This window comes from Anser anser (genome assembly GCF_964211835.1).
Source record: "Anser anser genome assembly, chromosome: 5".
NCBI classification, from domain to species: Eukaryota; Metazoa; Chordata; class Aves; order Anseriformes; family Anatidae; genus Anser; species Anser anser.
The window spans coordinates 28,008,728-28,034,522 of record NC_139725.1 but is presented as its reverse complement, the minus strand read 5'-3'; the positions used below and the strand labels follow the sequence as shown (position 1 = coordinate 28,034,522).

At 39.1% G+C, this 25,795-nt stretch overlaps 1 long non-coding RNA gene across 1 annotated transcript in view; it reads left to right on the top strand.

The window, feature by feature from the left end:
* Positions 1-25,795, top strand: part of LOC310900818 — a 149,339-nt gene that overhangs the window by 62,065 nt on the left and 61,479 nt on the right. Inside the window, exons 2-3 of the long non-coding RNA XR_014585406.1 lie at positions 21,217-21,271; positions 25,416-25,486. This is a non-coding gene — a long non-coding RNA (uncharacterized lncRNA). The remainder of the gene's footprint in view (positions 1-21,216; positions 21,272-25,415; positions 25,487-25,795) is intronic.

Genomic DNA, 25,795 nt, shown 5'->3' with positions numbered 1-25,795 from the left:
TGTTCTCCATTTTTTTTATCCTTGGCATGCTCTCACTGTGGAACTGACTGAGGTTATGACCCAAAGGTTTTCTCCAGTATTAGCTTTGTCCTTATGCAACCTCTCATGAGTACAACGATGCATCTAATAGGCTGGTCATTTGGGAACAAAGGGTATTAGCTGGTCAGGCTGTAGGATTGTGTTAGAATAGTTTGATAGCAGTACCTTAAGTGAAATTTGTCAGTATGTCTTCCCTTTTCCAACTTAGATCAGTAGCTAACATAAATTGTATTAGCAGTGAAGAAATGCATACATCTCTCATAGCAGGGTTTTATCTAGACTTTCCTTTTACCCAGCTCCCATTTGCAGGAACAATCCTCTTCACTAAACACAGTGATGCTTTGAACTTAGAATCACAGAATATCCTGAGCTGGAAGGGACCTACAAGGATCATTGAGTTCAACTCTTGGCTCCATGCAGGACTGCCTAAATATCAAACCATATGTCTGAGAGCATTGTCCAAATGCTTCTTGAACTTTGGCAGGCTCAGTGCTGTGACCACTTCCCTGAGGAGCCTGTTCCAGTGCCTTACCACTCTCAGTAAAGAAACTCTGGCTAGCTAGCCTGGTTTGGGGTGTAGATTTGAAATTAAGTATTAATTTCATGTAGGATAATCATCATTTTCAGTGAAGAAACTGCCTGAGATATTTAAGTGTTCATAGTGAACCAGCTGCTTGCCTGCCACTATTTTCATTGAGGAATCATAGAATGGTTGAATTTGGAAGGGACCTTATGAGATTTGCCTCCTCTTTTCCAGACTGAGCGGTCCCAGGTTTCTCAGCTTCTCCTTGTGTGAGAGAGACTCTGAGAGATTCTCCAACCTCTCAGTGGTCTTCATGGCCCTTAGCTGGACTCACTCCAGTATGTGCATATCCCTCTTATATTCTGCTGAGGAGTGCTGAATAGAGGGGAAGGATCAGCTCCTTTGACCTGCTGGAGATGATTTTCCTAATGCAGCCAAGGAAGTTTTTGGCCTTTACTATAAGGGTGCATTGCTGGTCCCTGCTCAAAAAATGTTGACTGTGAAAGTTTTGAAAGCCAACTAAGCAATTTTATTGGAAATTTTAAAGTAGTTTTGCTGTAGAACACAGGGATGTTGACAGAACTTTTACAAATATTAAGATAATTTTAAAAGTGCATTGATGTGTGATTTCTCTGTCTGTATATTTAGGCGCAAGCACTCATGCCTTGGATACTTGGTTTGGATACTCTCCTGACTATTTGTTTAACAATCCAGCATTGGAGTCACCAAGTCACACTCCACATGTTCCATTTAGCACCTGCTTGCAGAAAATAAAAGGCAAAGGTCTGCCTTTCACCACCGTCAGTTATTGTCCCCTGCTTCTCCCTTTTTCTCATATACGAGGCCATAAAAGCAAGCATGCTTGCCATGTTGACAACCTTATGAGTATGTCATCCAGAGACAGATTTCAATACTGTTTATGTGCTAGCTTGCTTTTTTAAATATCAAAACAGTGTCAAACAACTGCCTTTGTCTCCATGTACCTCAGTGTTTCATCTGTAAGGTACAGGTGAGTATGTGCCTCTACTACCAAAGATAAATATCCTGATGAGTGGAACATACAGATATGATAACAACTGCAGGGTTAATGAAGACATAATTATTTTTGTCTGCTGAGGACATAACTTGCTATGTCCTCACCTGCTGGTTTCAACTCCTGGTGATTCAGGGGGGAATCTGGAGAGAAGGGCTCCTTCTCTTCAGGGGAAAATAGCTTTGATTGCCATTATGGAGGACCAAAGCAGCTTTTAACAGAATGTGATCTGTTTCTTCTTTTTGGACTCTTCTTGTTCTGAAATTAAAACTTATTCAAAATACTTCACTCTAGTGCCAGGATTTAATCTCATTCCTTAAAATCTCCAGTGGGTTGAAATACTTTCTAATTAAATTTGTTCCAAGTTTTCCCTCAGGACAAATGGAGTAGAATCTTCAGGGTCTAATCCATTACTTTGTATTGAGATTATTTAAAACTCTTGAGGGCATTCTGCTCTTAAATGCATGTTTGTTTTCATATACTAATATTACATAAGGGCTTATCTTTAATAATATTTTTATTAGGCTATCTGTCTTATTTTTAATATTTAAAACGTCTGACTCATTTACAGTGTGGTAACTCTTTCACCCTGGTAACCACTCACTCTCTATGTGGAAAAGCCTTAGGATTCTACTAGGAAGTGTTTAGGCCCATCCAGCCCTTACTGATTTTAACTGGGAGGATGGATTCTCAACTCCTTGCAAAATTAGGCTTTATGGACCTTCTTTAAAGTCAGTTGAAGTCCATACTTGATTAAGCCCCCAAAAAGGAGGTCTTGCTGCTAATTCTGCAACAATTAAAGAGAAACCAGCTTGTTTCGTGGGTAGCACTCCGTATGAAGTGTTTCTTTCTAATTTTGACTTTGTATTTGAATTTGTTTGATGTATAGTTTGGTATTTTTCAGGGTGACATGTACAAGAAATGTGAGCAAAAATTTCTCATTTTTTTTAATTCCTGTATATTTTCACTTTTGCACATGCTTTCTGGCTCCTTTTCCTCCTTCCCTTCTTATAGCTCTAATTTCCATGCAGTCTGTCTTACGACATTTTTTGAGTATTTTACTTTTACTTTTCATCTTTATGGACCAAATAATATTCTTCTACTGTACTGCCTCTGCACTCTGCTGTGCTGAAGTATCAATTTTTAAAGGGCACTCTCCTATCTGTGCATGTTTCTTGTAGATTATAGCCCTTTTTACTACTTTTGCTTCTATTGATGATATGTTTTGAAATAAAGTTACCTCTCTGAGCTGTTATTGAACTTGTTTTTATTCTTGATGCTTTGGGAGAAATAAATGTGAGCCTTGTCCTAATGTCCAATAATTCCCTAGGTAGTTTTGCCTAGGGGTTTTATTGTTGCCAAATTCTTGATGTTGAGGTATTGTTCCATCCAGGACCACAAACCCAGGTATGCCTTTGTCAATTTGAAACAAAGAGAGTAATTGATCACCTAAGGGTTCCCTCCCACTTTGGTTCCCCATACCTAAAAGGTATTTGCTAGACCTTCACTAATTGTTTTTCGTAAGTGTGTGTGGTACCTGCTTGGCAAAATGTTTGTTCATTTCTCATGTTCATTAATCTTTCTCTCATGATGTTGTCATTTTAAACATGTTCTAAAACATTTACTTATCCCAGTTCTTTTTCCTTTGTGCCACAGTCTGCAATTTTACAACTACAAGTGTAAGAAAACTGGCAGATGTGAAATTCCTAACTATGACATCTCTTTTCTACACTGAATTCCCAGATTGATATCTGATTTGAAGAAAAGAGGTGTCATGGATTATTCACCTATTTTATTCTCTAGTTAGATAAATACACTTACACATATAGAGAAGATGTATGGTATAAATTAGATGACAGCAGTGTTTTCAACAAGACTGGGTTAGGCAAGAACTGGGTTTAGAACCACAGGATATTAAGCTTAAATAATACAGTAGGCAAGACCTCTCGAGTAGTTGCCACATCCTCTAATTCAGATTGTGGAAAAGGCTTGTCTTTTAAACTTTTGTTCATTAGGTTTGTTTTCTAATGGGCTGCAACTCCTGGATGAAAAATAGCCCCATTGGAACCTAGGAGAATTTGTTTTCAGTTGAAGTTGTCATCATTTTCTGATGAAACTGAACTCTAGTAGAAAACCCAGTTTTCTTCTCAAACTGGAAAACCAAAGCCTTTTACAGCTAGATGTCTTTGTATCATTAGTGGTCTGAAGGAATCTGAGAGTATGGATAGAAATAAAGGATAATAGAAGTTATAAAGAATACTGATGCTATACAAAGAAAAAAAATGATTTTTTTTCTTGTAAAATGAAGAATATCAAAATAAAGAAAATGTTGTTCTTTGCTGAAAGCAATAACTCATTTTTGAGCAACCAGAACTTGAATCAGAATGGGAATGCACACCTTGTGAGAGCTAATTAGGGATGTTCTAAGTAAAAATCAAGGACTCTTGGACTAAATTCTCTAAAAAGAATGAATACTAGTGCCTCACTGAAACAAACAAACAAAACCACCACCACCAACAAAAAACAAACACAAAAGCAACAAAATCAAAAATCAGAACAAACAAAATGAAAACCCAGAAAACAAAACCCTAAATAAAAAAATAAAACGTGGGGAGGGAGGGGGGTACACCAAAAAGCAGAAGTTCCTTCTTGCAGTATCTAAATTCTGGAGATGGATGTCCAAGCCCAAACAAAAACATGGTCAATAAACAATTTAAATTAAAAAATAGAACAAAAAACCTTCTATTTTTTAAAAAATACTATTTTTTTCAACATTCAATGACTTGATTAATTTCTGAAGCTTTTTTCCATAATTTAAAACGTGATTTTGTGTCACAGAATGGCATCATATATCTCCAGTACTGCAAGACTGAATGTTGCTCAGCATGGTCATCAGGCCAGGGTTATTTTCTGAGAGAAATTTTGTATTTAGGGGGAAAGTAGAAAGCATTTTTGTGGCATGCTGATGTTTGGAAAACAATGGTTGTTTAGAGCTGCTCAGAGGACTGGAATGTCACAAGTAGTCCGAGAGAAAATGGATTTGTTGGCAGAAGGTAGATAAAGTGGTCAAAGCCATGTGCTAAGTTCAGTTTGTGGCAAAGCTTTTTGATTTGCCTTGTATCTCCTACTACCACACCTGTGCATCTGGCTTATGTGCAACACTATGCATGTCTCCGGAGGCTGTAGAGTTGTCACATCCAGCAGCCACAGAGTAAATTCCTGTCACAATATAAGTGCATGTAAAAAAGACTCAAAAAAAAATAAAACAAAACCTTTCTGGCCAACAGAAATTATGAATTGTCAGTAAACTTGATTTGCAGAATGCTTTTTCAACATGTTTTTCCAGCTTCTTGCACATGATGAAAGGCTGTGGTTTTTGAAGTGAATAATATACAAGATGGCTGTAGTTCTAGCGGCACTGGAAGTTCCAGCCTGCAGGATTCTTGGTGGGACTTCAGTGAATGATCTTATTGGAAATAGATCAGTTCCATAAACCTAAATTTGGAAATAGGAAGAATAATACTAAATGTAACCAGATTGCGAAAGTAAAAAATCCAACCATGATTACATCAGGGAAGCACTGGACAAGTGTCATTTGTTTTTCACTTACAAGTCTGAGCAAATCCTCAACTGTTTGGGAAAAATTCTTGGGCTTTCAAGCCAGAAGGTTGTTGATATGAGGAGACGATTGGAGCACTTTGCTCTATGGTAAAATACGCAGATGGCTTCTTCGATTAGGTAGCTGGAATGGTATTTTGCATAAAGTGTAAGATTGCTTCAGAAGCTCTTTGCTTTGTTGTTGATATCAGGAGAAAAGGAATCATGCAAAATTTGAAAGTAGCTGTGATTCAACCTTTTTTAAGGTTAACATAATTAAATCAACCTTTTTTAAGGTTAACATAATTAAAAGTTCCAAGCAGAGTTTTGGTAAGGATTAGTGACTTTTTAAATAAAATCATGTTTGTTTATATTTTTACATGGAAAATATGTAAAAGTTCAAAGAAAAAAAAATAGCTTGTTCTTTTCTCCAAAGGGGTTGAACTAGATGATCTTCAGAGGTCCTTTCCAACCTTGGCCATTCTGTGATTCATACTTCTAAATGAGACTGAATTTAAGATTCAAAATGATATTCAGGAGCTGTGGTATTATCTTGGGAGTGCCAAAAAGGCATCTTACAGTGACTCTTGGAAGATGAAAACTTTTTTTCAGTTTGCTCACCATGTTAATCAATATCAGCTACATCAGAGTGGATGACTGAATGGTGCATATGAATCTATCCATCTAGGTCTCTGCGGATGCTTAACTCATATCTGCTAACTTGGAACAGGCTTATCGGTATCAACTTCTTTGCCGATCCCTTCTTTATACAGCTGGTGTGCTCAAACAACCGATACTGCTATAGAGAACCAGACTGCATCATTACCTTGCCTGATTATCTAGTTTTTCTCAGCAGGTGATAAACAGGCGTGTGTGGTAAATGGTAAAAAAGGAAGCAAATCATTCAGTACAAACCCTGTTGTGAAGCAACATTGTGCTCTTGCTGTTATATACCTAGGGGCTGGTGGCTCTTGAGTGTTTTCAGAACTGAGGAAATGTAGGAGTTGCTCACGGAAAGCCTCTTCCCTGCTCTGCAGAAGTCACAGCTGATGGTGTAGGCCATCGTGCAGACTTGCTAACACCTTGGGTCTTCTCTATAAATTAGTTTATGCAGCTTTTATAGCTGTGCTTCTTTAGAAGATCACAGAATCATCTAGATTGGAAGAGACCTCCAAGATCACCCAGTCCAACCTCTGACCTAACACTAACAAGTCCTTCACTAAACCATATCACTAAGCTCTACATCTAAATGTCTTTTAAAGACCTCCAGGGATGGTGACTCAACCACTTCCCTGGGCAGCCCATTCCAATGTCTAACAACCCTTTTGGTAAAGAAAATTCTTCCTAATATCCAACCTAAACCTCCCCTGGCACAACTTTAGCCCATTCCCCCTCATCCTGTCACTAGGCACGTGGGAGAAGAGACCAACCCCCACCTCTCTACAGCCTCCTTTAAGGTATCTGTAGAGAGCAATAAGGTCGCCCCTGAGCGTCCTCTTCTCCAGGCTGAACAACCCCAGCTCCCTCAGCTGCTCCTCATAAGAATTGTTCTCCAGACCCCTCACCAGCTTTGTTGCCCTTCTCTGGACTCTCTCGAGTACCTCCATGTCCTTCTTGTAGCGAGGGGCCCAAAACTGAACACAGTACTCGAGGTGCGGCCTCACCAGAGCTGAGTACAGGGGGACAATCACTTCCCTAGTCCTGCTGGCCATACTGCTTCTGATAAAAGCCAGGATGCTGTTGGCCTTCTTGGCCACCTGAGCACACTGCTGGCTCATATTCAGCCGACTATCAACCAGGTCCTTCTCTGCCAGGCAGCTTTCTAACCACTCATCTCCCAGCCTGTAGCTCTGCTTGGGGTTGTTGTGCCCCAGGTGCAGGACCCAGCACTTGGCCTTGTTGAACTTCATACAGTTGGCCTCAGCCCATCGGTCCAGCCTATCCAGATCCTCCTGCAGAGTCTTCCTAACCTTGAGCAGATCGACACATGCACCTAACTTAGTGTCGTCTGCAAACTTACTGAGGGTGCACTCGATCCCCTCACACCATTTTTGTTTTTTGCAGTTTAATTAGGAATGCAAGTTAGTGGACTGATGAGGTTACTCACTGTGTAAAATTCTCACTGGGGTAGAACTGGAGCCAGGTTTAGGTCCACATAAATCCCCTACATAAAAAAAGGTGATGCTAATGTTTCTTGACCCTTTGTATTTTTAGGGATGTGTCCTTCATTTGTCCTAAAGATCACTTTGGATCAAACCTTCCTTATCTTTTGAAAGCTTTGGAATCATAGTGATGTCGGTATTTTCACTTCTGGGGTAGGTTCTTAGTTGTTTAAGGTGCTTCTTTCCAAACTGGGTTTGAGAATCTGTAGAAGTGAAATGAAAGATTTGCTTTTATATCACCACAAATAAATATATCTTTCTTTGCTCCAATGACTGATGATACCTGTCATGACCCAAGACAGCAAATTTACAAGATGAGCAAATACGCTCAGGCTCCTGAAATCCCATACAGCTGCCTTCAGAAGCAGATTCATGTTTTGTAGGTGAAATCTACTGTCAGAGACTGAACTGCTTTATGGTACTTTGGAAAATGATATATGACATGTAGAATGTGAAAGAACTTTTGGAAGTGTAATTCATCCAGATTTGATTTGAAGTGGAAAGGATATACAATAAGAACAGAGCGAGGGCACAGACCTTGTTTATAAGTCTTGTTACCATGTTTAATGTATGCCACAGAGCAGTTCTCAAGTACAGTTAGAACGAAAGCATTCAAAAAAAAAATAATCTTAGCAAAAGAAAGTAATAAATGGATTGCTGAGATGTAAAAATAAAATATATTGTCAAGACACAGATGGAGATTGTGACTGCTAACCATAGAGGGTTAGTTTATTCCTGAAAAAAATGTTTTGTTTGGGGTAATCCCCTTTTCCACAAAAAAAGAGGAATATTTCTAACCATCCCTGCATAAGTTTATTGAAATAATAAAAAAGTCTCTTGTTTGTTTTGCATTAAGAAAAAAATCTGCAGAAATCAGGGATCTTTTCCTCACATCTCCCATCACATTTGTTGATGGCCTCTTCAATACTTTGAAAGGCAAATGTTGATGCCTTTGATTTTTTTTTTTTTTAATGCAATCTATTTTGGTGCACTTTTGAGGGAAGGTTTGGCTGAAGAGTTGCACTTCTTTAATGTGACATTGGAATTTCTAGAAATGCAAACACCATCTTACCACAGAAACCATCAGCAATTCCAGCTTTTTTCCACTCTTCCTTTTACCTTTATTTTTTTGAGGCTGAGGTGCAGAAGGGGAAATGCACCCTAAACTCTCTCTAACAAAAGCACAAAGTTAAAACATGAACATCTGTAAAAGAGAGTAACAAAATGGGGCTAGGGGATTATTATTGCTGCTACTACCATCATCATCAGTAACAGAGGTGAAATTTTTACATTTTCTAATTATTATCAACAAATAAGTATGTTGGCTATAAGAATAAGTAACCATGACTTTAACATGTTTTTGCAATGAACTTTTCAGCATGCAAATTAAGCCATCTAACATGGAAAGCCAGCTATTTCAGATATCCTAGGCTTCTTATAAGCCTCTGGATAGCTCCTGCCAAAATGTTTGATTTGTGGGAACCTGGGTATGCAGCTGCTCCCTGCAAACTGTCTTCTCTGCAGTCATTAGGTTGCCACTAACTGCACTTCTGTGACTCACAGTTTCAAAACTCTTTCCCAGTGTACTTGTTTGTTAGCTAAAACTTTTCTAGGTGGGAAGGAGAAATAGCTGCAGCAGTTCTTAGGTGACTAATTTGTTTCTGGCTGCTGTAGGCAACTTCTTGATTTCTTCAGCTGGTTTGCTTTACTTACTTTTTAAAACTTCTGTTGCTTTGTCTGCTGGAGCTTTCATCCTTGGTGCATCTTCACACCAGCTAACCAGTGCAGCTCTTTCTGCTCTGAATTAAGCCTGAATTATTTCAAGGCTAGAAGAAAAGGGTTTTAAGGTCTTTAAATGCTTTATAGAGTTGGAAAGTCATCTTGGAATTCAGACTACACAGTCACCAATTGGTTATCATTCATCCAGAAATGCATGATTTGCATCAGACAGGACTGAGGTCTGGACTGGTGAGATGGGTGCTGGCAGGTGGGGGCACGGCAACTCTGGGACAGCCCAGACCTTACCCAGGTGCTTACAGTTACTGTTTTACACTGATAAAGAACGTAATTAATTCTATTTTTTTTTAAATGGGGCTGTTAGAAATGAGCACAGAATGCAGCATTAGCTCTATCCCTCCCTGGGTGACCTGCAGGAAAACTTCTTATGTCTCAACTCTTTCATCTGTAAATGGTTGTAACAATCCTTGTAGGAATGTCCCTAAAACAAAAATTCATGCTGCACTTTTGTTGTAAGAGTAGCGAAATATATGTATTTAACTCCCATGTGGTCAAAAGCTTTCTGTTTCAATGTGACGTTTTAGAGCTGAAGTGCTTAAATGTACTATAAAGAAAAAATGCAGATCAGTTTACAAACAATGTTATATCAACATTGTAGGACACTATACGCTATAGATCTATATAGAAAACTACATATACTCTTCTGGCTGAACAACTTTAGCAGAACATTCTTCATTAAAAACATTGTATTGAAGAAGTGACATTTATACCAGGTGCAAGGACTGCAGATAGGACTGCAGATAATAGATGATGGTTTTTCATCTACTGAAAAGACTAAAATACTCACTTTGTCTTCTCGAAGTTGATGACCTTAGTATACCTTGAAGTTTAACACACAGGAAACTGTACTGGATTTACTGGTACCCCTAAGTATAGTCATTTGTCGTTCCCTTGTTATCACATCGGACTACAATCCTTGCTTCACATTTATGGTGCACATAAAGCACTGTTCCATTTATCGTTCTTGATGCACATCTGGTTGCACTTCCTTAGAATGAACTGTCTGCTGCTAAAAATAACTCTTGGCTTATATATATATTTATTATTCAGTAATAGCTAATAATTTTCTTTGGGAAACAAATCCTTGTGTTCATGATTATTTTTTCCTAGCTCACTGCAGATCATTGACATGCTAAAACCACGGATTGCTTGAACATCCAGCCTAAGCGCCTGCGGTTAAAGGGTACGTATTTTCTAGGAAATAGAGGTCACTTGGTTCCTCCAAATATTATAAGCACATTCTTAGCATCTGCTAAGAAGAATGACCTTTACGGTATTGTATATTTTCTTGCAACTTTCAAGCATTTGTTCTTTTTTGTTCATAACTTTTGTCTGGAAAAAGGAAAGGTACTGTAACTTGTTATATTACCTCAAGGCCTCGAAAGATTAACATTTCAGCTTTGTGTTCTTTATGTTCACGGACAAGCATAACTTGTCCATCTAAGTCTAAACACTTATAGATATGCAGGGTATGTGATGTTAAATGTGATGTTAATATTTGAAATAATTAGGGAATGGCATAAGTTCAGTCTCCTTATGCATGGGCATATGTACATTATTTTTAGTTGTGGAAATAGGCTGTTTTCCTCAGAAACTGTCTCATTTGCTGTAAAAAGCAAAGAGGCCTTCATTTTGCAAGAGGAATGTTTTGTGCTCGTTCCTTGTTGTTGAATGTATGGCCCCACATAATTTTACCGCATGCTATTGAATTTCTGTTCTGTCTTCCAAGTGGCTGTTTTCATAATGGATTTTTTCTGTTGTCCACAGCTGTAGTCCTGAAATGCCTCATTGGTTTTCACATCTTAGTAACAGGGAACAAGGATGTTATTAGAGAAAGCCCATTGAAATGTGTAAGCAATAAGGTCAGAAGTTGCCACTCATTTTGGGCAGTGTTTGAGAATGTGGCATGAGCTTTTATTTCTCCTACAGGTGGATGGAGTCCTCTTCTGATGGGGATGGGTGAAAGTAGGTTTTGTAGAGTGGAAATACAGAAATGTCATATGCTATCAGTAAGAACAACATTGTATACAGGCTTTTTGTTGATGAGTATGCTCACAAATCAGAGAAACGGTGAAATTCAGGGTCTGGGGTTCCAGTTGGCATCTTGTACAGCAGCATCCTTGGGAAGATGTTTGCTTTCTCGTCCAGATTTTGCTACCTTGAACTCTGCTGCCAATCTCCTGCCTGTATTTGTTACAATCCCATCTCTCCCCTACCCTGACTCCTTGTCTGGTCCCTTTTATTTAGTCAGGCCTAGTCTCTGCTTTCCAGTTTCTTCATTCCAATCTGACGTTCATCATTCTTTTGTCCAAGGTCCTAGATTTCATCCAAACCTCAGTCTCTGATCTGGTCCCAGCCTTTGTTTGGTCACTACTATCTAACTTGTTTGGGTCATGTACCATCTCCCTCTAAACCCCAGAGTTTAATCTTTCTTCCACATTCTTGCCATGGCTTTTTCACCCAGTTTTAATGTTGATCCTTCTTGCCAATTGGATACAGATTACACAGTGACTGCTCACCTTTGCAGTGTCAGGTCCCACAGGGGATGAAGACGTCCACAGCCCTGGAAAGAGAGCACTGTGTTTGGAGTGTGTCTGCTGAGCTATGCATTTCCGCTTGGGAAATGTGAACTAAGGATATTTATTTTGGCCCAGTTTAAGACAATTCTTAGGAGGGAATTTGGTTGTAAGTCACAGGTTTCATCGAAACCTTGATAAATGAGACAGCTTTCAGTTTTTTGATACTGTGTTTCCAGAAGACCTCAGGCAGCATGTTTGGGCTTCTGCAGGGTCCCTTGGGGAAGGCAAAGAAATGCCTCTGGTTTTTCACAACTTGCCAGAGCACTGCATAGTAGAGGAACTTCTCCAGCTGGAAAAGCCAGAGTAGGAAGCTGGTCTTCTACATAGGCCTCACCTCCCCTCAGTAGCAGCCTCCAGTAGCTGAAGCCTGTGAGAAATGTTCTTCTAGTCAGCTCTTGCTGCTGCCCCAGGTTGTGCCCCAGGGCTTGTGCAGAGGGTGTATGGCTGCGAGGAGTGTGGTGGTGTTACTGAGCTGGCTTTTCCTGTCATGGTGGACATCTACCACAGCTTGTCTACTGTCAGTGTGCTAAGACAGGCAGGCAGTACCGTTTCTTCTTCCTTGCCTCAGAAGTCCTGAGTGGAGGGATCCCATCAGCTGCCAGAAGGGATTTGCACCTTGAACGGGAGGGGCTGAGCACCTCTTGCTCACCCCCATCACTGTGCCCTCTTGGCCCCAGGCCCTCAGCCGGCAGCAGAATAACTAACAGTGCTGCTGGCACCGGCGGCTGCAGCCCTTCTGCAGGCTGTCATTAAGCAACATCAGAGTTTGTTTCTAAGTAAAATGGAAATGCCTCTCTTGCACTGCCATTTTTCAAAATCTTGGGGGTTCTGAATCTGTTGCTACAAAGAGAAGAAAACTTCAAAGCCCTGAAAGAAAGCAGAAGTCAGATAATGACTGCAGGGAAGGAGAGAACAATTCCCTGATCAGGAAAGCAGACCGAATCACAAACCTGTTACTTTTATGTCCCACCACATGTAGGTGAAAGATACCAAAACTTCTGGAATTATCAGTGTGCAAGCACTTTAGGAGGTGTCTCAAAAGAGCCAGAAATTTCAGGTGCCCTGCCTTTAATGATCATGGCTCATGACAGATTTCTTTGAGATGTTGCTCAGTGTTTTACTGCCAGGCCTCTCAGTCACGTGTGTATGCTTGGCTCTCCAAGTGATACAGGTCAAGGGCAAAGTGCCATGCAACAGTTTTAAATTTAGTGGTTCCCAAAACAGACTTCTGTTGATGAGGTATCCAGCATAATGTGGTGCTTTGTCACTTTATGGGGTAATTTAAAAAAGATTAAGAACTCTTAAAATCTGGAAGAGACTGTAAGCCATGAAAGTTTGGCAAGAATTTCCTAGATCAATCAGTTAGGCAACCAGAATAATTAACTTTGTTTCCAAGGGCTTTTTGTTTTGTTTTTGTTTTGTGTGTTTTTGTTAAGTGCTGCTGAAACCTCTCAGATTAACAGAGTTTGAGAAACTGAAAGTCTTTATCGTACATATATAGCACCATTTGATACACAGCAGTATAGAAAATTTTTTCTTTATTGTTTTCTATTACTGTTTAAGAAACTGCCCTCAGGTTCACAAGCCTGAGGAGTTGACCTATGGGGCATTAAATAAATAAATAGAGTATTACTAAGGTTACCAAACAGTGTATTTCAATAAACAGCTGCTTCCAACAACCATAATTCACATACAGCTTAAGAGAAGTGGTATTGCTCAAATCATGTGAGTACTTAATAACCTTACGTTCCTGTTTCTCGTTAAGTGGACAGCTTTCTGAATTGCATATTTTCACCTATTAATATTTTATTAATAAACTAAATTCTGGAAAACTATATTTTTGAGATTAAACTGTTGCCCAATACTTACGTAGAGAAAAAATATAAATCAAAAAATACATTATTTTCTCAAAGGAGGCCTTGGCATATACATGCAGCCAGCTTCTTTGGGAATGAGTCAGAGATAGAAGCTAAACTGCTTACTTCTAATGACTCATTTCTAATACGCTTTGTTAGATCTTGGCTCATGAAACAATGTCACCAGCACAAATTTGTCCTATCCTCACAGTTAATTTAATTCCCTATTGATTCTTACCCTGTCATGTTTTGTGTGTTGGAGGGAATCAAGTGCCTGAAAATAGGTATAAAACACTGTACAGTAAGAATAAGATGAAACCCTGTCTCCTTTTAAATTCATGCACCAAAGCATAAAACATTTGTTACTGCTTGAAAACTTCAAGGAAATATTAACCTGGCTTGGCAAAAGGTGCATCAATTGCCCTGTTGAAATGAAAACAAATTGTTTTGATTCCATTTAAATTCAAAACCTGTTCAGTATCTAAACCAATCTACATTGTGATTAGATATGATGAGATCTTTTTTCCAATTCATCATCAAGGAAAAAAGTGGGGAAGAAAACATTAGGACACTGGCAAAAGTGTTAGAGCTTTTAGCTTTTACCAGTTAGAACTGGTAATGCCTTCTGACATGAAAGTTCATAGAGGGTTTGTGGATTGCATCTACCCGGATATTATTACAATCCGAACAATGCAAGACTAAGTTGAATTGACAGTCACCTTTCAAATATTTACCCTTTTCAAACTAGGCTGGTATCTGAGATGCTGCCATATTTTTCTATTTTGTGTAAGCAGGTGAGCAGGGGAATCCGAATATGAATACCTATTTACGTGTATCATCTTTTATTCCCTGATCTTATTATCTCTTCAAATAAACACACAAAAATATCAAAAGTAACCTCCAGTCAAGACAACAGTGAAGATATCTTGAAAAAAAACATCAGTTTTGCAGTATTTCACCTCTAGGGTCATTCCCCCCTGTTAGATAACTGCCAGAAACCAGTACAATTTCCAGTACTTTAATGTATTTTAGGGAATCTATGAAAAAGCTGATGTTTTTTAAACAGAATAATAATCATAGAATCATAGAATATCCCGAGTTGGAAGGGACCCATAAGGATCATCAAGTCCAACTCCTGGCACTGCACAGGTCTGCCCAAAAGTTTAGACCATGTGACTAAGTGCACAGTCCAATCTCTTCTTAAATTCAGACAGGCTTGGTGCACTGACTGCTTCACTGGGGAGCCTGTTCCACTGTGCAACCACCCTCTCGGTGAAGAACCTCTTCCTGATGTCCAGCTTAAACCTCCCCTGCCTCAGCTTAACACCGTTCCTGCGGGTCCTATCACTGGTGTTTATGGAGAATAGGTCACCTGCCTCTCCACTCCCCCTCGTGAGGAAGTTGTAGACTGTGATGAGGTCCCCCCTCAGCCTCCCCTTCTCCAGGCTGAACAGGCCCAGTGCAGAGTAGAGCGGGCAATCGCTTCCCTTGACCGACTAGCAATGCCGTGCTTGATGCACCCCAGGATACTGTTGGCCCTCCTGGCTGCCAGAGCACACTGCTGGCTCATATTCAACTTGCTGTCAACCACAACCCCCAGATCCCTCTCTGTGGGGCTGCTCTCCAGCGTCTGGTCACCCAGTCTGTACGTATAGCCAGGGTTGCCCCGTCCCAGGTGCAGGACCCGACACTTGCTCTTTTTAAACTTCATGTGATTGGTGATCGCCCAGCTCTCCAATCTGTCCAGATCTCTCTGCAAGGCCTTTCCACCCTCATCCGAGTCCACAACTCCTCCAAGTTTGGTGTCGGCAAATTTGCTCAAATAATCTATATTAATTTGTATTTCTCCCATATCTTTCTCATATTGTTTTTGTATATACAGAAACATACATACCAAACGTACTTCTAGATATAGAGCCTTACATGAAGTTGCAAACAATGTTGTGGGATATATACATTATATGTGGGAGTAATTTCATGTCATGGGGTGCTTTTAATCTCATATAGAATTATATCATCCCGTTTACTTTTTCTTTGTCCTCAATGTAAACTACCAGTTAGTTATCCTTTCGGTGCTCCCATACAAAAAAGAATTATTTACTCTAAATTCATCTTTCCTGATTCATGAAATGACCATAGGAGAGTGTGTAAGAACAGCTGCTTAAAAAGATGGGACAAGATAAGGACTCTGGGACAACTGATTGCCGTGCCAAAGGACTGCAGCACAATTTTTTCTGCTTCAAATACAATGCCTTAAACAGCAGCGAATTGTATCCCTTTTGTTTTGCAATATGCAAGTCCCCGGAAATTGAAAATACCTGCACTAAATAATGTCTAGTTACAGGGCCTTAACGTAATTGGGATAATGAAAGTCCCAAAAGAATTTCCAGCAAGAGTTACTCATATTGTGAGTAGTCTGACTCAAATCTATTTCTAAAGGTTATTTACTCAGTTTTCAGGCTACAAAGAGGACACAATAACTTGCAGACGGTGGGGAGAGGAACACAGACATATGGATTAACCTCTACAATTAAGTGATATAGTCACGGTGTTTTCTGTGGGATTAGAGCTGGATCCTCTTAGGTATTTCTTGCCAGCTCACCAAGGCTGACTTGGTAGCGCTTGGCATAGCTCAGAACTATCTTAAATCAAACCACAGTTTTGAGTTTGAGAGAGGTATCAAACATTAAGTAACCCAGAGAACGAAGTCTATTCCCTTTCCCATGCAATGGTACTTTGCCAAGTTGTGACATAGGTATATTTTCAGGCATTCCTGTCACATATCACAGAGAATATCACAGAGTGTTGGCCAAATACAGCTCCCCATAAAGGTACTGTTTGTAGATGCTGATATTAGCAGAGACAATAAGGATAAAGTACTGAAGGAAAGCTGCCATCAAAGCATATGAGTTCAGGTGTCCCCATGATCTCCTTTCTCACCGGTGTGCTGACACACTCCAAAGGTTCGTTCTGCCTGATAGGTCATTTACTGAATCATTGTACTCAGTTTGTGAAGAAATTATGATAGTCAAGATGATATTTGTTTTTCTGAATAGGGAGAGGCATAAGTGATTTCCCTGAGTTCCTTCATTCATTGTCACTCTTTGCTCAAGCTGGCTAGACTTGGCATAGCTAGAGGTGACCTGATTTTGATCCCTGCCAAATTCCACTGAATGTGATAGAAGGAAGTGCTTCAGGAAATGTGTAGCTGAGTGGCGGGACATAATTACTCTAGCCACTCAAGCTAGTTATGCACAGAGTCTCTTAAAGATAAAACAGTTTCAGTCTTCAGCTTGTTTAGTGATTTTTTTTTTTTCCTGCAAGCTTCCAGACTTGTAGTGGGGTGATTCATCAAGCACAGCAGAAGTTGCACAGACTATGCAAAAGTAGGAGTGAAAGTCTTTGACTGTTTCTCAGTGTAATTCCATGTCCTGTCTAGCCATCATCTTTAAGGTCTTAATTTGAGAGGGTTATTAGTAAGAGATGTGTAATCGGGTATCCGAAGTTTACATATTTTTAAAATTATGTCTGATGTACTGATGAGAGAGACTGTCTGATCCTGATTGTAACTGAGAGCTACATCCTTGTTCCTGATACAAAATCAGCCTGCTGTGAATAGAAATTGATAGTAACTCTTTGCTTAGAAGAAGGTTAAAAGTGTCTTTGCCGAAAAGTGCACTTACTGAAGAATGTTTAATTTACAGTGACTTTCCCTTCCAAAGATTCAGACAAGTTACCAACCACCTTGGTTTTGTCAAATCTCATAGGCTTTAGGTATGGTTCTGCTTTAAAAAAATGACTGTAAAAATGGTATCATCATACCCCATCTTTTCCACTGCCCTGTTGTGAGCGTGTTCAGTTTACAGCTGCTCTCCCTAAAAACAGGCCAATTCATTCAGGACTGTGAGAATCATTGTGACTTTGCGATTTATGCAACGCATTCTGTAAGAAAGCCAAATTTGGACACCCTAAGTGCAAACATTCAATTGGACATAGTTTTACAGAGTTGAAACAAAGATCTTCCATACTACTCTGTGGCCTCTTCTAGATGTGGTTTGCAAGGAACCATTAGCATACATACATACTAATACCAAGAAAAAATCTTTGAATTCCAGGAAAAATCTCAGAAAACTGTGAATCACACTTCTCTCTTAAAGAAAAATGCCTCTGTCCTAGAGAAGGGTTGTAGCTTCGTGAAGCATTTCCTTGTTAGTTTAAAGGCTTTCTAAATGATGTGCTGCTTTTGTGGAACTCCTTTTTGAGTTGCCTAACACTGCAATGCCTTGAAACAGGAGCTGAATTGCCTTGTTCACAGCTATAAATTACCTGAGGTGGTGGAAAGGTAGGTGTTATGACAGTAATGTTAAACCCCCTTTGTGGATCTGTTCCGTAATAAATAATTCTGTTGATTATGCTGAATATTGTAAAGAGAACCCCAGTCTTCCTCCAGGTCTTTTCAGCCTCCTGATGCATGATCCCATTCTGTAAGTAGATAAATGTTTATTCTTACCCCTCAAGGGAGCTTCCTTACAATTATTATGTATGCCTTGCATTTATGCTTAATGCCTTGACATAACCCACAATGATTCTTTAGCTGGGTCATCCTGGTCCTTTATAACCTGTGTTTCAGTTGTCTGTGTGCTCAGGACAATTTTTATTTCAAATACTTCAGGAGAAAAAAAAAAAGTGTGGTTGAAAAATATGATGGTGTATGCTTGTGCCAGATTTTGAGTCAAATCAGTGGTTAAGAAAGCAGTTCCTTCCAAGCTCTTAATGCAGGCTGGTTATTCATCAATGAATCCCTTCTTTTCTAACAGATTTTTTAAAAGTAAGATATAGGGGGTTGGGGGGAGTTTGTAAACTCTTAGTGTGTATCAGCAGTATAAGTCATGTAGTTTAAAATATTCTGGTCCCTGTTAAGAGTGTCAGCAAAGCACGGAAAGCTGTTTCAGTCTGATAAGGATATACACGAGTGAAACAGTCTATGCTAAAAATAAAGCACGTCTGTACAAGTTTTACTGAATTGAGGGGAGTTTGCTGTGAGATAACCCCAGGACAGTTTTATCACTGCTATGCAAGTGTTCAGTAGTAGGTAGAAGAGCTCAGGTCTCTTATTCCTTTCATGCTCAGCCAGAAGCAGACTTACCCTTTCGCCTGGAGGTGATTTCAGCTGTGCTTTTTTTTTTTTTTTTTTTTTTAATAGAGACTAAGTCACAAATCTCTCTTTTGTAGCTTCCTGCTGAGAAATGGTTCTTTCTTTTTATTCTTAAAGTCATTGTGCATATTTTCAGCCATTTCTTGTTATACAGGTGTCAAAAGTTACTAGAATAAGTAATTTGACCCAGATTGTGATTATTTTTTAAACCAAGTTAGTATTTTTTTTTGTTAGTTTTGCAGAATATGAAGTATATACTGATCTCTTATGATGTTCATGCTGGAATGTATACTTAATTTTACCAGTATTTCCATGAATTTCTGCCAAAGAGATTTAAGCTTTATAGTGTTACAACAAAACAGACTGCTCTACATAATTGTCATAAAGTCAAAGTGATTAAGCCTGTCGGAATACTATCTAGGATGTAACTCTACAGCTGGGATTACACTAAAGAGTGAAATCACTTTCAGATCTCGCGAGATTAAATCAGATAAACTGTGGGTGACTGAATAGAATGGTTATGAGTAAAAATTTCCTTTGGATTTTTTTTTTTAATATCCATGTGTATTTTGGCTGTCTGCCGGGAAATTGTTTAAATAATTGCAGGCAGGACAAAGTTTGCTTCCAGAAAGTGAGGAAGACATGCACATATGTATATATATTATATATATGTATAATATAAATATTTTTAAGAATCATAAGTTCAGTTTATTATTCATCTGAAAAGGTTACTTCAGGTTTAAAGGGAGCATATAGATTTTTAGTGTCATGGTTGAATTTCTTCTTCCAGCTTATAGAGAATGATCTGTTAAATTGTTTTAATTAAAGATGGGGAAGAAAAAATACAGTTCTGTTTTGTTTCTTAAATTACTCAAAAATTGGTAAATAATATCTATATAACATATCTATATCTTGTAAGTCCATATTGCATATCTCAGCTTTGATTTCACCTTAAGCCCTCGGGCTGAATGCAAGATCAAAGGGAACATTAGCAACATACAGTTTATCATAGAACATAGGTGTAAGTGTGGTAGATAAGAAGCCAGAAGGGGGAGAAGAAGAAAAAAAAAAAGACTAGATGGAGTTAGCTCCAGCTCAGTATGTTGTAGGGTAAAATGTTCTTACTGCCCCTGAATCCATTAAGCAAACAACTGGAAAACAGTGGGAGATGGTGACACGCCATTCCTATAATTTGGAACATGACAGATGAGCTATCTTTTCAGATCAGTATTTTCTTTTAATGAACTAACTGGCAGTGTTTCAGAGTTTTGTCCTTTGTTGCTTAAGGCACTTCTTGAGGTCAACTGATTTTTTTTTTACAGTGTTTATACAGTAATGATCAGAAAGCACAAAGTCAGAATTTATCCTTAATCTTTTTATCCTAACACACGTGGTTGTTTATCACACCACAGCTCATTGATTTGTTATCCTAAAATCCGTATGTTAATGTGGTAGCAAGTAGCGCTCCCACACAGCAGCAAATAAGACCTTGCTTCTGTAGTTCCATTCTTCCAGTTTATTTAGAAGGTAAAGTTCCAGTCACATTAATAAATAAAAAAACAAACAAACAAACAAATAAATAAAAGGGTGGAGGGAAGAGAGAAAAAAAGAATTAAAAAAGAAAGGAAGAAGAAAAAAGAAGGAAGGAAGGAAGGAAGGACAGAGAGAGAAAGAAAGAAAAAAAAAAGAAAGGAATAAAACAGACCACCAGTCTTCCATGTGTATCAGAAATAAAAGGTCAGAAGTCAAATGCCTGATACCAGTCTGGCACTGGATGGTAAGCAACCTCTGGCAGAGGTTCCAAAGGAAGAACTTAGATTTTTGCATAAATAGCAGAGCTAGTGGAGACATCATATCTGCAGCTAATAAATTTGTGGGAGGCAGCAGCTGCTAGAAACTGGCATAGTGTAATTCCAGTTTCTGAAGATGTGACAAAGTCACAGGGTGACAGCACACCATTGGTAACTGCTTTGACAGGCATCTTTGTGAATTTCTCACCAGCATACCAAGCCTTTCATTTAGGAAGAAAAATGCACTACCCTTGAAAAGGTGTGAGCCTCCTGAGGCCCAGAGTGTTGAAGCAGCCATAGCAATTACTCTTCCAGTGTGCATGAGCACAGAGCAGGCACAGGAGCTTGGTACCAGCACAGGAGATCATTTGCAGAGGTCTTCCATCTTCCATCCCTCCCTTGGCATGCTGCAGCATTGTGTGTCTGTCTGCCTCAAGAATATTCTTAGGAGCGTATTCTCAGAGCAGAGTATTTGAGTTTGTGCTTTTCTGTGCTTACTTCATGTGAGGCCTGTCCTGAACATCACATACTGAAGTGGAGAGCGTCATGGTCTTTTTACAAGAGAGGACACCTCTCTAACTCCCTTCCCCAAGCAATACATATACATTTTGTTGAACTTTTTGGTAACAATTTAGACATTTTAAGTACAAATAATATACTTTTTTTTTTCTTTTTTTTTCCCCAGATGTGGTTGCATCAAACAGATCTATTTCTGCAGCCAGTCCTAGGATCTTACAAAGGTCATGTTTCTTCTCTTATTTTGAAGAATCCTGACATAGTTGAGGTACTGGAAAAGACCTCAAAGCCACTAATTAATATTCCAGAATGCTAATGGTATAGCATGAGGAGGAAAGTGGGGAAAGTGGGTTACTAAAGGAATGGCAGTAATCACTCAGTAACTGAAGTTGGACCACAGCTCTGCTATAAATTTGAATTTTGACACTATATCACCATCTCCACCCCTGCACCCACAATATCCAGCTGAAAGAGAAATCTTGGCATTCCTGAAATTTGGCACACTTAATCTCATCCTAGAGAAGACTGTTAAAAACCAGGGAAATAGGTTTAAACCCAGGAGGAAGAAGGGATATGAAGTCTCGTTGGCTTTAGGATTGGCAGGATTTGAGCAGCGTATTATGAAAATTTAGTTGCCTTTGGTTTGCTTGTCCCTACCCCCCAGTGGTAACTGTCTGCAAGTGTGGGAAATACAGTAAACCTTACATCTTGACACACATTATTCTGGCCTGTGCTCTAATTCATCTAAAATGTAAGTGCTCTGTGTGAGGACTGTGCATGGCCAGTGTAGACTGAATCCACAACAAAATATCTTTTGAATTATTGCAATCCTCTCTTGAGCATCAGAGAATTTGTGTGTTTTTCAGAGGCCTTATCTGAGTGAAGTATTACAGATATCATAAACTCAGTATCTAATAATTTAATCATCCTGAAGCAAACATCCACAATTTCAGCCAGAATACTGCATATTTGCAAAATTCTGAAAGAATTAAAGAAGTGTGAAATGCTGGGAATGTGACTTGCAGGAAAGAATTCCAGCTTTGATAATCCTAAGAGGACATAAAGAAGTTTCTCTAATCTAATTCATTAAATGATTAGCATGGTAAAATGCTTTCACTTTTACTGAAGCACTTAATTGTTAATAGTACCTTTTTGGAGGGTGCTGAGAGATAGAGATGTGTATGTGTATTTCACTAAGTCCTGGAGGTCTCTACTGAGATTGTGTTATTTGTACTTGACATACTGTGGTAAAAAATAAAATAATTATAATTAAAAAAAACCACAGGTTCCAAAATGTGAAGAGATGTGGATGACATCATTTTTCCTCAGTCTACAGATTATAAAGACAGACAATCCATAGAAATGGATTGTCTGCTAAATCGTGAAAATGATCTCAGGTCTCCCATGAGGTACTGCACAGATTTCACTTCAAGACTATTCTTTCTCCTATGACTGCTTTCAGTCCTTTTAGAGAAATCCTCAAAATAAGGCTCTTCAAATGCCGGGAATTTTCAGACAACCCCCAGTGTCATCAGAAAGAAAGCAAGCTTCCCATGATTTTGTATACCTCATGTCACTTCAGGATTAGACTTCCCTGGGAAATTTGGCCACTAAACAGATTAAAATAAACATTAAAGCATTTTGAAAATGTCATTGCATTTTTATTTTTTTAAATATTCTTGTCATGTTCTTGGCTTATAATATCAATAGCATGACTTGGCTGTGTTTTATTATCTTGGTCTCATGGAGGAGAAGCCCATTTTAGAATTTTGGGAGAAGGTTAAGAGGCTACAAAAGGTTGGTTTTGAGTGTATAAAGATCATTATGTGTTCTTATAAACACTGCTAGATTTAAACTGATGTCCTCTAAATCCAACTGCTGGGTCATGGAAAAACATTGCTTTCATGGTAGAAGAACCAGGAAAAATGCAGAAGAGGGGGGAGAGAGTCAATGTGTTTGGGTGAATTGAATGGAGATTTCCTGAGGTCATGTAGTGCAAGGATTACAAGCAGGATAGGATATTGGAAGGTCATGAGAAAGTGATGTAGCTATAACCTGTCCTGATAGAGTGAAACGTAAGGGACAGGGTATGCATCTGCTGAGGATCAGTGTGTAGTTACACTGATTGAAGAGGAAAGGCAAAACATATATATATATTTGTCTTTTTTTTTTTCTGTTCCTTTTGACCTTCATTCTTCTGAGACCATTTTTAGAAAGCTTAGTCATGGTGTGGCGTTAGCAAGAGATTTCCTGGGAGTTCTGGGACTTTCTGGGTGTTGCAACTTACGTGTTTGTTAGGGAAGTGTTTTATTTATGAAGCATCTTTGACTAGTCAAGTTAGTGTTCTATTTTTGAGCTAAATCTACACTCTTGACAACATGAAACTATTCTTGCAATATTATGTCATTTTCTCCTCTTTAAATGTTCTTTGTGACTATGGTGACTTGTCTATTGTAGAAGAAATAGCTTATATTCTAGTGGATGGAGTTTTGAAGAAGTGGCAAGAAAAATGTATCTTGGTTAAAAGTTGCCAAGTTTTTCACCGTAGCTGTATTTATGTGTGTTATACATTTTAAATGCTTATGATTTGATGTTGGAGGGGAAGGAAGTTCCAAGATAGGAATGTTTGTTATATTCTTTTACAGAGAAGCTCTATCCCCAGACTGGTAGGAAGGAGTCAGTTTCAGAAACACAAGAATTTTTTAAAAAGTCCTATAGATATTTATAATTTATATAACATATAAATATGTTTTAAATTTTATTTCAAATCTACTTGGCAGTATATTTTTAATTAGCTGTGTTTGTTTGTCTCTTAGGAAATTAGAACTATGGAATTTTTGGCAGCCTGGCCATTTCATTCATTAAAATGACAGCTCAAATTCTAATACTGAACATGTTGCTACCATCAAATTTTGACGTGATTTTTCCTTAGAAGTCATCAAAGACATACAAAAGCATGTGTATAGCTGCAGATGCACATGACTATTGTCTATCAGTGGGAGTTGCTACAGTGTTTGCCCTGAACTTCTTTAAGACTACTTAAAAATACTGTTGGTGAGAGTTCTGTTTTCCTCCTTGTCTCAAACCTACATAAATAGCTGTGCCCATTTCAGCACAAAAAGCAGGGAAGACTGATCATGGGGCAAAGAAGGGAATGTCAAACAAGACTTGCAGGATTGCTCATACTGACATTTTTTTTATTGGAGATTGTTTGCGTTGGGGTGCCAAAAATTTTTAATATGCATTAAGATGAGATGTGTGCCTGCCTACTGTCTGCACAGTCAGATCAGACTTGTACAGTTTTGGTATTGCAGATTACAGCTGGTTTGTTTATTATAACACAGCTGGGCTTCTAAAGTTTGCAGTTGAAATTACTGCAAGCAGTGGAATAGTATGTTGCTTTTCACAGCTTCATGCTGTATTTCATAGGAGCTTTTAAGTTGTGCTGCTTACAGATTTATTTTTTATTTTTTTTTTTATTTTTTTTTTTTTAGGTATAGATGCAAGAACAGATAGATGTCTGTTTATTTGCATAAGGGGAGTTAGTCACTTTCTGGAGCCAAAACCTCAGGGGTGGGCGCTGTTTGGCCTCAGTGACTTTAAACTGTCCTAGCAATGTAAAAAAGCTATTTGTCTGAATTCAGTTTTTATTTTGACATGCTAAGGTTTTTGTTTGTTTGTTTTGCTTTCTTTTCTTTTTGTTTTAAAGATGCTGACTGCAGTATAGAACAAAGCAGTCTGTGATTGTCAGTACTGAGCTAGTAAACATAAATGACTTGTTTTATAGAAGAAAATAAAGGGCCCAGTGGAGGTTAAATACTGGCTGGGAAATTCACCTCTCCTCCTCCTTCCCAAGGCTCAACTTCAGCCAAACGCCCTTCCTCCCCCCCTTCCTAGTCTCAACTCCTTCTTTTCACCACAGGTTACACTTAGTCCTTACAAATTCCTCTGGCGAGGTGAGGAGTGGTGCAGGAGCCTGTGGTCGTGCATGTAGATTTCGGTCTGCGCATCTATGCTTCTTGCTGGTGTGCTGCTCCTGCTATTTTAATTCATATCCTTGCCCTTGTACTGGTCACCTGTGGGCTGCAGCCCCCCAGGGCTGTCCTCTGTCTTGGAGGGTGGCAGCTGGGGACCTTGTCCCAGGCCCTGCAGTGCTGCAGGCCCTGGCTGCTGCAGTCCCATTTTGTCAGAGAGGGTGGGTTTCACCTAGTGTGTGCTGATGAAGGCTGTTTTATAGGACACTTACAATCTTCAGTGTTTGTAGATAAGGAATTGCTCCTCAATCCCCCTCAGAGACTTGTCTGTAAACAAAAGTTGCCTGAGTTCTGCTCCTCACCCTGGTTAATATCTAATTATTTTGCTTTACAGATTAGAAGAGCTTTAACAGAGGAGGCTGGAAGAGGCTTGGCCTGAGTGACTACTGAAAGGATACCTGAAAGGTAGGAGACCTTCGTCCAAATCTCTGCAATGAATTCGGACATGAGTGATTTCAGCTCCATTCTTCCACATCCCACTTGATTTTTTTTTCTAATCCAGCTAGTTGGTCACTATCATGAGAGTCTGGTTGGGCAATCTGATCTCTGGTTTTCAGGAGATCTCATTTGGAAGTATAGTCCATTGTCCAGCCCAGAATATTCCTGGAATGCTAATGGCACAAGTCTAGAGTCATGCAGGTACATTTCAAGCCAAGAAGGGTTGTGCCAGTATTGTCAGGTGCTTCCAGAATGGTATGCACTATTGGCCTTAAA